Source organism: Lepidochelys kempii, chromosome 1 (genome assembly GCF_965140265.1).
Source record: "Lepidochelys kempii isolate rLepKem1 chromosome 1, rLepKem1.hap2, whole genome shotgun sequence".
NCBI lineage: Eukaryota > Metazoa > Chordata > Testudines > Cheloniidae > Lepidochelys > Lepidochelys kempii.
In genome coordinates this window covers 293,859,023-293,872,476 of record NC_133256.1, presented here as the reverse complement: position 1 = coordinate 293,872,476, position 13,454 = coordinate 293,859,023, and the positions used below count along the sequence as shown (strand labels likewise).

General features: G+C 42.3%; 2 long non-coding RNA genes across 3 annotated transcripts in view; both read left to right on the top strand.

Annotated features, from left to right (window-relative positions):
• LOC140905188 (uncharacterized) overlaps nt 1-3,906 on the top strand; it is a 93,145-nt gene extending 89,239 nt beyond the window's left edge. The window contains exon 3 of the long non-coding RNA XR_012156785.1: nt 3,823-3,906. This is a non-coding gene — a long non-coding RNA (uncharacterized lncRNA). The remainder of the gene's footprint in view (nt 1-3,822) is intronic.
• Nucleotides 3,907-4,878: 972 nt separating this feature from the next.
• Nucleotides 4,879-13,454, top strand: part of LOC140905183 (uncharacterized) — a 111,519-nt gene continuing 102,943 nt past the window's right edge. For both annotated transcript variants that reach the window (XR_012156782.1, XR_012156783.1), the window contains exons 1-2: nt 4,879-8,131; nt 12,472-12,606. This is a non-coding gene — a long non-coding RNA (uncharacterized lncRNA). The remainder of the gene's footprint in view (nt 8,132-12,471; nt 12,607-13,454) is intronic.

Sequence of the window (13,454 nt, the reverse complement as noted above, 5' to 3'; positions counted from 1 at the left end):
ACACATCATATCCTTTAAAAATTCATTTTTTCATACCACTTATAGCATCCTGTATTACTTAAGGCCTCTAAACCAGAATGTAGATACTGTATAGTATAAAGTGCGAATACTGCAGTTTTAGCAAAATGTCAAATACCCTAAAAAGGAAAGAGTTTTAGTTGGACGGCATATAATCAGTCAAAAATGGTGTCTCTGGAGTCCCAAAAAATGATGCTGGAATCTGTGGTTATCACAGATTTTTTTGAAAACCAGTGATTTGAAAGCCATTTATAATGAAAATACATGTCTGTTTCTGGAGACTTAATTAGAGGTGTAAAAATACTCTAATAATTTCTGTAACTCAGGGAATCTGTCCCTACATGGCAATCTTTATAGGAAGCAGCTGTGCTGTGTGAGGCCTTTAGGCTGCTGCTTACATGTTTGAAAATGCCCACGTTTTTGGCATATTTTTCACTTTACAATAGTTGGGGCCTTGAAGAAGAGGGACTATTGTTCCATCTCTTCAGCTTTATTTTTGAATATTTCCTCAGAAAAGTCTGGAATGAATTGGGAAAGAGTAAAACAAATCTATTGGCTAGCCAGGAAATCTGTAAATGGTTAACTCCCCATTGTGCTGTTGAAGACTAGTGTAGACAAGAAAAGGATTTTGCCATTAAAAATAGGGAGTGTCTGAATGTTTTATATACACTGAAACTTAACCCCCCCCCCGACAATTAGAAAATTACTTATTCATAGATATGAAACAAAAGTTGCCTGAGGTGACTCCACCTTTTGTTCTGGGAGAATATTTAGTTAAAGCATGCTTGGCACAGAAACACCAACATCATATGATACAGCATGCCAAACGTCCTTTAAATACTCCCCCTCCCCCACCAGTGTATAACGTGTACAGATAACGTGACTAATTATCCCGGCCCACCTTGATTATCACTACAAAAGGTTTTTTTCCCCCCGCCTGCTTTCCTGCTGGTAATAGCTCACCTTACCTGATCACTCTTGTTACAGTGTGTATGGTAACACCCATTGTTTTATTTTCTCTGTGTATATAAAATCTCCCCACTGTATTTTCCACTGCATGCATCCGATGAAGTGAGCTGTAGCTCACGAAAGCTTATGCTCAAATAAATTTGTTAGTCTGTAAGGTGCCACAAGTCCTCCTTTTCTTTTTGTGGTTACAGACTAACACGGCCGCTACTCTGAAAACTAAAGGCCTGGAGACCAATAAATGTCTTTGGTTGAGTTTCAGTTGATAAGAAGAAGGAGGGAGACTGCACTCCATAATATATTAACCCCCAAAGTTGTGGAGAAGTACATAAGTTATTTCACCCTCCATTTCTTTCTGGATTGAATCTCTCCTGATGCTACTCTCCATCAGAGCATCAACAGGTTCCCTCTAGAAGTGTGGCAGAACCATACCATCCTCTTTCCCCAATGGACAAGCATCTACCCCTCCTCCGTGGTACAGATCTTGTTGATTTGGGAGAATTTGGGGATGATTTTTGGAATTCTGTGGAAGGACACTGTAAGTTTTGGGAGCATTATGTTGAACTTGTTTCTCCAGTCAACCCTTCCCACCTGTCTGCAGTACCTTGCTAGATTGCCACTTCATTGCAACCCGGATTCCCAATGGAACCCTAGTTCTGAGAAAACTGCGTGGGTGGGTTGGTCAGGTGCTAATTTGTGGTTTGTACGCTTCAGTGCAACACTGCTGGCTAATCAGGTTACCATTACTCAAGATTACTCATGGAGGAGGCCCCCTCCTCCCCCCTGGCTTGTCTTGTGTTGCTGAGACCTGTCTGGATGATTCAACTGGCCTTTTATGGGCTAAATTCTCCCTAGTCAGGTTCTTGGTTCAGCATCCTTGAAGATCTCCATGTCCAGAACTTCTCTGATTTGAAACATGCCTGGTTGGGCCTAAATTAAAAGAGTTTTGTTGAGATGCTTTGCTGTCTCACTAATAAGAAATGAAATTTAGTGAGGCACACATGTTCTCTGAATGTCAAATATACTCTACAACTTGCAAATACTAATCAAGTCAATCCAAATAATGCCAACATAGAAAGTTCCCTAAAAAGATGACTTTATGCATTCAAAGCTATTGATTGGGTGAAATTATGCCATGATTTACAGCTCAGGTATTGATGTTAACAGGGTTACACAAGGAAGTTGCAGCACCAGTTAAGTATTTACTATACCCCTTTCATGCAGTGGGGACTGCTAATACTTTTTGTCAAAGAGGCAATAACATTACCTGTGTTGAATGAGCAAGTTGGAGTTCTACTCTCTATTTCTTTTAAAGAGTCAAATGGGCCAGAATGAGAGAGAGTGAGCACAACCCTGAGAATGACTGACTGTATAGCCTGGTGAGTAGGGCACTCACTCAGAATGTGAGGGATCCAGTCCCCCTGCTCCAATGACTCTAATTATTTATTTACAGTCCAACAGCTTCAACAGGAGAGATTGAGTGAGGCCCCTCCCCACCACATGACTTTAGCCGAATGGCTAAAACACTCATTCTGATTGGTGGCACACCCTAGGTTAGTACCCTAACCAATCCTCCTCCTCACCTGTCCCAGGCTGTTTTGTGTGAACTCACCTGAGGAGCTTGATCCAGTAGGCTGCTTCTCAGCACATCTACGGATCAGGTCCCACACACAACTTAGGTGGCCAAAAGTCTATCTTCTCTTGGTTTGTGAATCTCTTGGGCTTAGGCAGGGAGTAGGTGCCTAGAGGGAGGCAGCAGTGCACATGTTCAGACAGAAGCAGGCACGTAGGTAACTTTTACTGCAAAACCTGAGGTGTTGAGTGAGTTTAGGTGCCTACAGGATTCAACAGGCGTTTTGTCCATTGCAGTGGAGCCTTAAAAAGGGACTTTTGCATGTAACTCTTGTTAGGTCCATAGCTGTCCGTGTATTCCCCTCCTGCTTGCTGCTGTATAAAGCTGCTCTTTCTTCTTATATAATTGCTTATGTCTTTAACTTGCAAACAGAAGAGGGGCAAGAGTGCTGACTTTTGTGAATATTTGTTTTGGCAGCATTGGGAATGTTGGTGCAGTCCAGACAGCAGAGTGAGCAGGCATGTAGAAGAGTTATTGAGTAAGCAAATCAGCGGTGTGGCTCTCTATATGGTTTAGGTAGCTGAATTTTAAATCAGCTACCATAAGTTCTACAGCAGACACGGCTTACTGAACTGAGCAATAAAACAATTAAAATGTGTAAAAGTCAGCTTGGGATAATAGCCTTTTTATTTATCTGTCTCCCTGTGATTAATGGGAAATGAACTATAAAATTTTCCTTAATCTTCAGCCTGTTCTGCCTTTTTCTCTATATTCTCAGAAGACTTGTTCTAGGCATACAAGTCTATAGGGAGAAGTTACTTTTCATTTTCAGTATTAGCTGAAGACCAAGATTTCAGGAGAGGGGACCACAGAACATTAAAATCCCATTCACAATAAGCACTTGAGGGTGGGCATTTGTGATAGTCCATGTACAGCAAGCCAGCTCAATGAATATACTTAGTGCTGGCCATCTGGCTATACCCTCTCCAGAGCTTTTCCACATTGGGACAATCGGTAATCGTTTTTCTGCTCTGGTGCCAGGGCTACCAGCAATGGAAGTTGTAGTGCAGATGGTATTATCTATCACTGTTGCTTAACACTGATCTTAGGCACCCCTACATCTGCTGTATTCAATAGAGTGATGAAAATGCCAGCAGTACCAGTGGAGATGCACTGTTGGTTGCTATTGTGAGAAATATTGTTAGGAATGATTTCCTAGTGTAGGCAAGACTAAAGAGGGTTTTTTTTGTTTGTTTCCTTTTAAGGCACTTGGAATTCTCCACCTCCAGAGATCCTGGCAGAATCCACTTTGCTGAAATAGAGGAAACTAAGGACAATCATTGAAGAGGCCAGTATTCTCTTACCAGTGGGGATTATCTGTGGTGATTCTTGCTGTTTATTACAGTGCTGTATTGTGCAGCCCACCTTTGAACATTGTTCAGTGACATAGTGCTTGATGCCTGGCTATGAGGCTTAGCAAATACTAAAACTGTGGGAAATTTTAGAGGAGGCTGATGTATTTAACGTAAACGTGTCTATTTTTAATTTTCTGGAGTAATCTCACTTCTGCTGCTGCTTAGTTTGAATAGATTGTGACCTAAGTCTCTACAGTTTCCTTTCTGGTTTTCATACAGTACAACAAGATCCCTTTTTGTTACCCCATTTACCTTCCCCAACAGCGGCCTCTTCTCCAAACTGCAGTAGTGTAAATTCTCCAACTTCTCATCCTAGCTAAGCTCTTTGATCAGTTGAGTGTTTCTCTGGACACTGTCCAGTTTTTTTCTAGTCTTTCCCCTTAAAGCAGCCTCACAGAAAAACTTAAATGTGTATGATAATCAAGGTGGGCCATTTCCAGCACAAATCCAGAGTTTAACAAGAACGTTGGGGGAGGGGGGGAGGTAGGAAAAAACAAGGGGAAATAGGCTACCTTGCATAGAAACCATTTTGCTGAAGTATCTTTTTTTCTTATGTTTCTTCATGTCATTAAGGCCAGTCTATGAAAACTGGATATTTGTATGTCGGAAGCTTAGCTACTCCTGCTACTTTCACTGTTGTCAATGGGATGCTTTTTACTGCCTTCAGCGAGCATTGAATTGGGCCCTTAAAGCAAGAGCCTGTGTTTGTTAAACCATGATGCTCCTCACACCAGATCATTGTGGTAAAGTGCAGCACTAATAGCTAAAGAAAATAAGGCTAGTATATGTACCTTTTAATATTTGCCTTTGTCTGTGTCCCTCTGTGACTTGGGTTCTGGAAACTGTTATCCTGCATATGCTTTAACTCCGATTAATATTCTCCTCTCAGTCCTAGTTATGAGATTATATTGGTTGCCAAAGCATGACTTCAGTATAGGGACTTCCAGCTCTTGGGAGGCTGGGCTGTTTGCCTGATTGTTTGGTAAAGTTTTAGTTTTATATTTCACTACTAAATCTTATTGATCACAGATTTTTTCCCTCTGCCAGTATGAACTGATAACTGCAAGTGTCAACAGCACAACATACCCCCCCCGCATCAACTATGTTAGTACAGTGACGTAATCCAGAAAATTTGCTAAAGTTCAAATCCCCAATTACATTTTCTACTGAATTTGCTGGCAAATACTCATTGCCAATGGTTGCATTCCAAAATGCTTGCTTTCCACAACAGTTACTTTATCTGTTTTCCAGGGTACAGCTTCCAGGAAGAAAAACAGGAACATGAGAGGCCCAACAGAGCCAAATTCTGCCTCCTGCTACACCCTTACCATCCCACTGATGTCATTAGATGGACAGTTAATTTATTTAAGTGTGGACGAGGTGTTGCATTACTGCACTCTGATCAGCCTCCGGAAACATCCCATAATCCCCTTAAGTCAAGTGGCCACTCTTGTCATTGTTTTTGAATCGCTGCAGGAATGCGGATATGCCCTTTGAAAACTCCGTTTCTGACAGCTGGCTGCTTCTCTGCTCTGAGACAAAGAAACCATTAGTGTGGAATGCTGTGTGTGAGAGAGAGAGAGATGAGGGAGAGGGGGGTCTGCTGCTGTCTGAACTTACAAGACAGCATGCTGACATGCTCTCAGCCCCCCAAAACCCACTTTCTCTCCCCCCACATACACACAACACACTCCTTGTCACACTCCACCCCACCCCACCCATTTGAAAAGCACGTTGCAGTCACTTGTGGGCAGCTATCCCCGCATGCAATGCACCACTCCCAATGCCGCTGCAAGTGCCGCAAATGTGGCCGCATCAGTGCGCTTGAAGCTGTCAGTGTGGACAGACTGCAGCGCTTTCCCTACTGCGCTCTCTGAAGGCTGGTTTAACTCAAAGCGCTCTACGTCTGCAAGTGTAGCCATGCCCTCAGGCTGCACTGAGCAACATCTTTGCACTCTGAGTTGGCTGGCCAGGACAGAGTTTGGTCCTAAATGTCTAGATGGGGTTAATCTGACTAGATTTTCTATCACATTTCAATAATGAGAATGTAGAGGCCCAAAAACCTGGTGTAATCTCTGAGGTGGTTTTTTTTTGTTTTTGTTTTATGACCGTAGTTAAATATTTGTCCTTGAATGCATTGCTTAGAAGGGGCAACCACAGCCAATCCATGTTTCTGAAGTTGGACATCATCCATAAGTTTAAAGATTCTTTACCTCACTTAGCTTTACACAACATATAATTTATAGAATTGGATCTGATAGCTTAGTTGACTGGCATTTAAAAATCTCTTTATTCACAATACTCAAACCAGAACAGTGTTATCTGTATTGTTTAGAATAGTCTGGGTAACAATGCCTCCAGTTTTCAGAGTAGCAGCTGTGTTAGGTGAATAGTTCTCCTTCAGAGTGCTGGGAAAATCATCTCAAAGGAATGCAGATATTGACTAACTCATAGTTTTGGATAGTAATGGTTAAAAGTAGTGGAAAAGTACATAATTGCTTGCAGCCCTAAATCACCACAAAAATTACCATCCTGCAGAAAAAAATTCTGCCCTTAGGCTACAGCTAATGCAGCTTCAAAAATGGTCATAAAAACTTACTGGCCCAGACATAACAGCTGCTTGTCTATCTTTCCAATGATGATGAAAAAATTAAGGCCAGATCCTCATTTGGTGTCAATTGGCATAGCTCTCTTGGCTCCAATGAAGCTATTTGCTGAGTTACACCAGCTAAAGAGCTGACCCTGATTATATTTAATTCTCTCATCAATAATATTTACTTGTCAAGGCTATAGAATTTTGCAAGTCTGAGCTAATGGTTGCAGTTGGTGGACAAAGTATAGATGGAAAATATACTTTTCCAGGGTTAGGTATCTGAATTCAGTAAATGCTGACATCAATTTGTACACAATAAACAAAAAACAAGCACTTTTCACCCAGCTATTTTGCATGTGTTTGTTTATATAGCAATCAGTAGATGTCATGGTTGAGGATCAGGAAGGAAACAAGATTCTGTGCAGGGAACAACTGTCCTTATTAGATCATAGAGGGAAGAGTGAGAGATTTTAGATATCAGGAGAGTGCTATAAAGTTCAGTGGCTTTTGTTCTTGGATAAATGTTGGGGCTTGTGTCTACACATGGAAATTTACCAAAATACCTATTCTGGAATAATTATTTTGGGAAATTTCCAAGTATAGACCAGACCTTAGGTAGGAAAAAGCCCTTCATGACATTTTGGAACAGAAAAGGTTCTCACTTTGGAAGCCCTTGCTTGTATTCCATGACTTAACCAGTGCAGTGCTAGTCTTACAAGATCACATAGCTGTCTCTTTTTATGAACCATGACTTTAGGAGGATGCCTAACTGATAAATCACAGCTTTGGGAAGCAATGCTGTGGAGCTCTGTGGTGACACAGCAGTGATGGGAGGAAGGATGGTCTTGTGATTAAGACATAGGGCAGTGAGTCAAGAGTCCATGATTCTGATCCTGGCTGTGCCCTGGGCCTGCTGGGTGGCTCTTGGTTGGGGATGTAACCTATCTGTGCTTCAGCCAGCTCTACAGCTGGGCACATTTGTTTTGGCTGAAAAATGCAAGTTCACTTCAATTGAAATATTTCACGAAGTCGTGTCATGACTTTTACATAAAAGCAGAAGAGCTTCTGAGAGACCCTGCCTCACAATAGCCAATAGCTCAGTGGTTAGGAAAATTACTAAGGGAGAGCTGGGTTCAAGTCCTTGCTCTAGAATGGGGATTCAGACCTGGGTCTCCGAAATGAGTTCCCCGGCTATTGGTTGTAAGGCAGGTGGTGCTGCTGCCACCACAACCACCTTCTCCTCCTCCTCAATTTTTGTGAACCTAGCTCTTAATTTCCTTTCCTTTTATTAAAAATACCTGAAACAAAACATTTTGTTCAACCCAAAACTATATTTTCCCTACTTTTAAATTTGCAAAAAATTCTAAAAAGTTTCAGTTGGGGTTGAACCCAATTTTTTTTTACCAGTTTTTCAGAACTGCCAGCAAGCCACACTATCAGTTATTCGCCCAGCTCTAGTTAGCTCCTCAGTGCAATGGGGATAATAATACTTCTCTCTGTCTTAGGGGTGCTGTGAGGCTAAATTCACTGATGTTTGTAAATTCTTCTGAGATCCTTACATGGCAGGTACTTAGTAAGTGAATGTAATTAACTTAACATGTTAATAATGCAGAATAAAATATCCTTTAAATTTCTTCTCTCTCAGAAGTCTTCAAAGTTGCACGCTGTGAGGAATGCCAGAAAGGGGCAAACCCTTACAAACAATAAAGTTCAGAGAAACTAGCTACAGAAAAACACATACAAGAGTAGCCCTGATTAGAACTGTGATTATGTCTGTCCTAAATGCTGACTGGTTTGTGCTTTTTAGACTAAAACGTAGGGCAATAATGAGACTGTACACAGCCCTGAAGACAAATACAAAGAGAGCCTAAAGCCAAGGGACGATTTGTGGGTACTGGGACAGGCAGGTCTAGGCCTGCCCAAAACTAAAGACCTGCCCTCTCAACTAAGGGGTGCGTGTGTATGTGCGCACGTTGCTGTGCACATAGAGGTGGGTGTGTACAGTTACTCAGGGCCTGCTGCTACATAGCTGCCATTTGGACTATTATTATGTTTTGTTCAGACTTGCTGACTTAACTGGTTCATGGTTATTACATTTTTTGATTGTCCACCTACATGTGTGTCTTGCTTTGATTTTCTTGCATTTTGGGATTGCTGTTCTTGGGTGCATCAGAGCATAACAGGGGAACCACTAGGCCCAGGCCACCAGTGAGGACATGGGACAACAAAGGAGAAAACATGAATGGGAATGAGATCAAAGGTTAAAAATCAAGGAACCAGAGAACCCCCAACAGCACCCATAGCTTCTGAAAGGCATCTAAGGAGTCAGTGGACGCTGCCCAGATAGGGTTGCCAACCCTTCAAGATTATCCTGGAGTCTCCAGGAATTAAAGATTAATCTCTAATTAAAGATAATGTCATGTGATGAAACCATCAGGAATTCATCCAACCAAAGTTAGCAACCCTATGCCCAGAGGAACTCTGCCTGTAAGGGTGATTGGATAAGGGAGCAGAAATAGGCCCACAATCAGAATATCACTCCTTGTCCAGCTTCCTCCTCTTAAAGCCAAAGTAGTGTGTAACTAAGAGGTACTGGATCCTCCCAGCACTCTGGATCCGCATCCGAGAAGAGTCTGCTTTCCTATATCAGGGAAGTAAGGCAGGCAATGTGTGGATTAGCATTTTGCACTGTTCCTTTTTAAATGGATAGTGCTGCTGGAAGCTAGCCAAAGGCCTGTGGTATCTACCTGATGAAGCCAGGTGACTCATGTAAGCAGAGAGCCATCAACACCCGTGCTGTGCTTGGATATGTAGGAGATCAATTCTTCTCTAGCAGTAAGGACAAAATTACATGCACAATAGTGTAGTTACTTTGAGCAGTCATTTGGGGGCAGCATAAACAAGAAAACACTATAAACGAGAATAATGCTGGGCTTTTACACAGAAACACATTGAACATACCACAAGAACATAGTTTACTACAACACAGGATTGTTACTGTGCTAAAAATAAATAATATTGGAAGGAATCTACACAGACTGAACCATTACAATTTGTAGCTATAGCCCTGGAAATTCTCTCTCTGTGCTGTGTTTGTACAAGTTCCCCACTCTTGCAATGGTGGAGAGTGAAAACTGCTAATTGTAGACACAGCTTTATTGTATTCCCTCGACTCTGCTAGCTTTGACAGCCGATGTATCTGCTTTTCCCACAGCTCCCTCTGGCCTCCTTCCACCCTGCTCCCTAGGAATGAAACTTTTGCCCTGATCTGATCCGTAAGGCCTTTGCCCTCTCCTCCTGCAGATCCCCACAAGAATCCACCTCATTCTGACAAGAAATTGCCCAATTAATGCTGAATAGACTTAGGGGCAGTCAGATATAGTTAATGTGCATTTATTTAATAATTATAATAGACTCTCCCACGCCCACAACCAATATATAGAGAATGTCTATAAAAACGGTCCCCATTTAGATTGTGTCCCCCTCTCCTCCTTTACTATGTTGCTTGTCAGTTGTACTGTAAATTCTTAAGGGGCAGGGACTATTTTTCTGAGAGGTGGGGACATAGCCTAGCATATAGATTTTGAGTAAATCATCCTTTGGTCCCACAGTGACGCTATCTCAAATTGCAATTACAAAGATTAGTAACATCTTCACTGGTTTCAGAGTAACAGCCGTGTTAGTCTGTATTCGCAAAAAGAAAAGGAGTACTTGTGGCACCTTAGAGACTAACCAATTTATTAGAGCATAAGCTTTCGTGAGCTACAGCTCACTTCATCAGATGCATATCGTGGAAACTGCTGCAGACTTTATATATACACAGAGAATATGAACCAATACCTCCTCCCACCCCACTGTCCTGCTGGTAATAGCTTATCTAAAGTGATCATCAGGTGGGCCATTTCCAGCACAAATCCAGGTTTTCTCACCCTCCACCCCCCCCACACAAATTCACTCTCCTGCTGGTGATAGCCCATCCAAAGTGACAACTCTTTACACAATGTGCATGACAATCAAGTTGGGCTATTTCCTGCACAAATCCAGGTTTTCTCACATCCCCCCCACCCCCATACACACACAAACTCACTCTCCTGCTGGTAATAGCTCATCCAGACTGACCACTCTTCAAGTTTAAATCCAAGTTAAACCAGAACATCTGGGGGGGGGGGGTAGGAAAAAACAAGAGGAAACAGTCTACCTTGCATAATGACTTAGCCACTCCAAGTCTCTATTTAAGCCTAAATTAATAGTATCCAATTTGCAAATGAATTCCAATTCAGCAGTTTCTCGCTGGAGTCTGGATTTGAAGTTTTTTTGTTTTAAGATAGCGACCTTCATGTCTGTGATTGCGTGACCAGAGAGATTGAAGTGTTCTCCGACTGGTTTATGAATGTTATAATTCTTGACATCTGATTTGTGTCCATTTATTCTTTTACGTAGAGACTGTCCAGTTTGACCAATGTACATGGCAGAGGGGCATTGCTGGCACATGATGGCATATATCACATTGGTGGATGTGCAGGTGAACGAGCCTCTGATAGTGTGGCTGATATTATTAGGCCCTGTGATGGTGTCCTGAATAGATATGTGGGCACAATTGGCAACGGGCTTTGTTGCAAGGATAAGTTCCTGGGTTAGTGGTTCTGTTGTGTGGTATGTGGTTGTTGGTGAGTATTTGCTTCAGGTTGCGGGGCTGTCTGTAGGCAAGGACTGGCCTGTCTCCCAAGATTTGTGAGAGTGTTGGGTCATCTTTTAGGATAGGTTGTAGATCCTTAATAATGCGTTGGAGGGGTTTTAGTTGGGGGCTGAAGGTGATGGCTAGTGGCGTTCTGTTATTTTCTTTGTTAGGCCTGTCCTGTAGTAGGTAACTTCTGGGAACTCTTCTGGCTCTATCAATCTGTTTCTTTACTTCTGCAGGTGGGTATTGTAGTTGTAAGAAAGCTTGACAGAGATCTTGTAGGTGTTTGTCTCTGTCTGAGGGGTTGGAGCAAATGCGGTTGTATCGCAGAGCTTGGCTGTAGACGATGGATCGTGTGGTGTGGTCAGGGTGAAAGCTGGAGGCATGCAGGTAGGAATAGCGGTCAGTAGGTTTCCGGTATAGGGTGGTGTTTATGTGACCATTGTTTATTAGCACTGTAGTGTCCAGGAAGTGGATCTCTTGTGTGGACTGGACCAGGCTGAGGTTGATGGTGGGATGGAAATTGTTGAAATCATGGTGGAATTCCTCAAGGGCTTCTTTTCCATGGGTCCAGGTAGCCTGTTTCCTCTTGTTTTTTCCTACCCCCCCCCCCCAGATGTTCTGGTTTAACTTGGATTTAAACTTGAAGAGTGGTCAGTCTGGATGAGCTATTACCAGCAGGAGAGTGAGTTTGTGTGTGTATGGGGGTGGGGGGGATGTGAGAAAACCTGGATTTGTGCAGGAAATAGCCCAACTTGATTGTCATGCACATTGTGTAAAGAGTTGTCACTTTGGATGGGCTATCACCAGCAGGAGAGTGAATTTGTGTGGGGGGGTGGAGGGTGAGAAAACCTGGATTTGTGCTGGAAATGGCCCAATTTGATGATCACTTTAGATAAGCTATTACCAGCAGGACAGTGGGGTGGGAGGAGGTATTGGTTCATATTCTCTGTGTATATATAAAGTCTGCAGCAGTTTCCACGATATGCATCTGATGAAGTGAGCTGTAGCTCACGAAAGCTTATGCTCTAATAAATTGGTTAGTCTCTAAGGTGCCACAAGTACTCCTTATCTTCACTGGTGTGGTTTTTTTGTTTTTTGTTTTTAAACTGTGCTTTTAACAACTATTTCAAAAAGTCCCGAGTTAAAGGCCTTGTTAAGCACATGGTGGTACTTTAATTTGTCTGTTTATCCTCCCTCTAACTCTGACCTCTATTCTTCCTGTCAGCACTTATGGATCTGAAGCAGGCCATGTGGATCTTCAAAGGACATTGAAATTGCATTGTAATAACCTGTATCTCTGGAATGAGCCAGGCGAAGGCTGCTGATGGAACTGTGTTCTGGTAAAACGATAAACATAGAGGTAAGTAATTAAATTTTTTTATAATGGACAAGTCATTCAGATACCATTTCAGTGGCAATTTCCATTCAGTAAGGGAAAACCTTTTAAATAATGTGTCACATTTTACCATGTCACCTAATTTACAAATCCAATTTGCTTTCCCTATAGTCCATAGCTAGGGGATAGAGCTACAATAAACAAACTATATATAAATCTATGGCTGAATTGGCTGGTATATTAATAATCACATACCTACATTTATTAGTTCTAAATCAGAAGACCAGATTAGGCTCTATGCTACAAACATTTATGTACATGCATAAACTTTACTCATGTGAGCATCCTGTTGCGATCAATAGACCTGATTTTCTTTGTCCCTTGTGCAGTCGTTTACAGACTCTATTCCGTACTTTAGCTGTGCTATTCTGACTTGGTAGCATTTTATGTCCTTTTTGCACTCACTTTCCACAGGTGCAAATGACTGCACAATGGGTCAGGCAGTGGAGAACTGGGTCCAAAGGCATTAATCACATGTGTTAGGATTTGCGGCTCAAAGCAATAGTAACACAGGGATCTCTGTGGAAAAAAAATGGTTACTCACTTTCTTGTAACTGTTGTCCTTCAAGATATGTTGTTCATGTCCATTCCAGGCAGATGTGTGTGCACCGAGTGCATGCCAGCCAGAAGATTTTTCCCCTAGCAGCATCCGTAGTGTCGGCCTGGGCGTTCCCTGGAGTGGCGCCTTCATGGCACACAATATCAGGCCTCGCCGACCTCCCACCCCCTCAGTTCCTTCTTGCCGACTATTCTGACAGAGGGGTAGGAGGGTGGGTATTGGAATGGACATGAACAACACATCTCGAAGAACA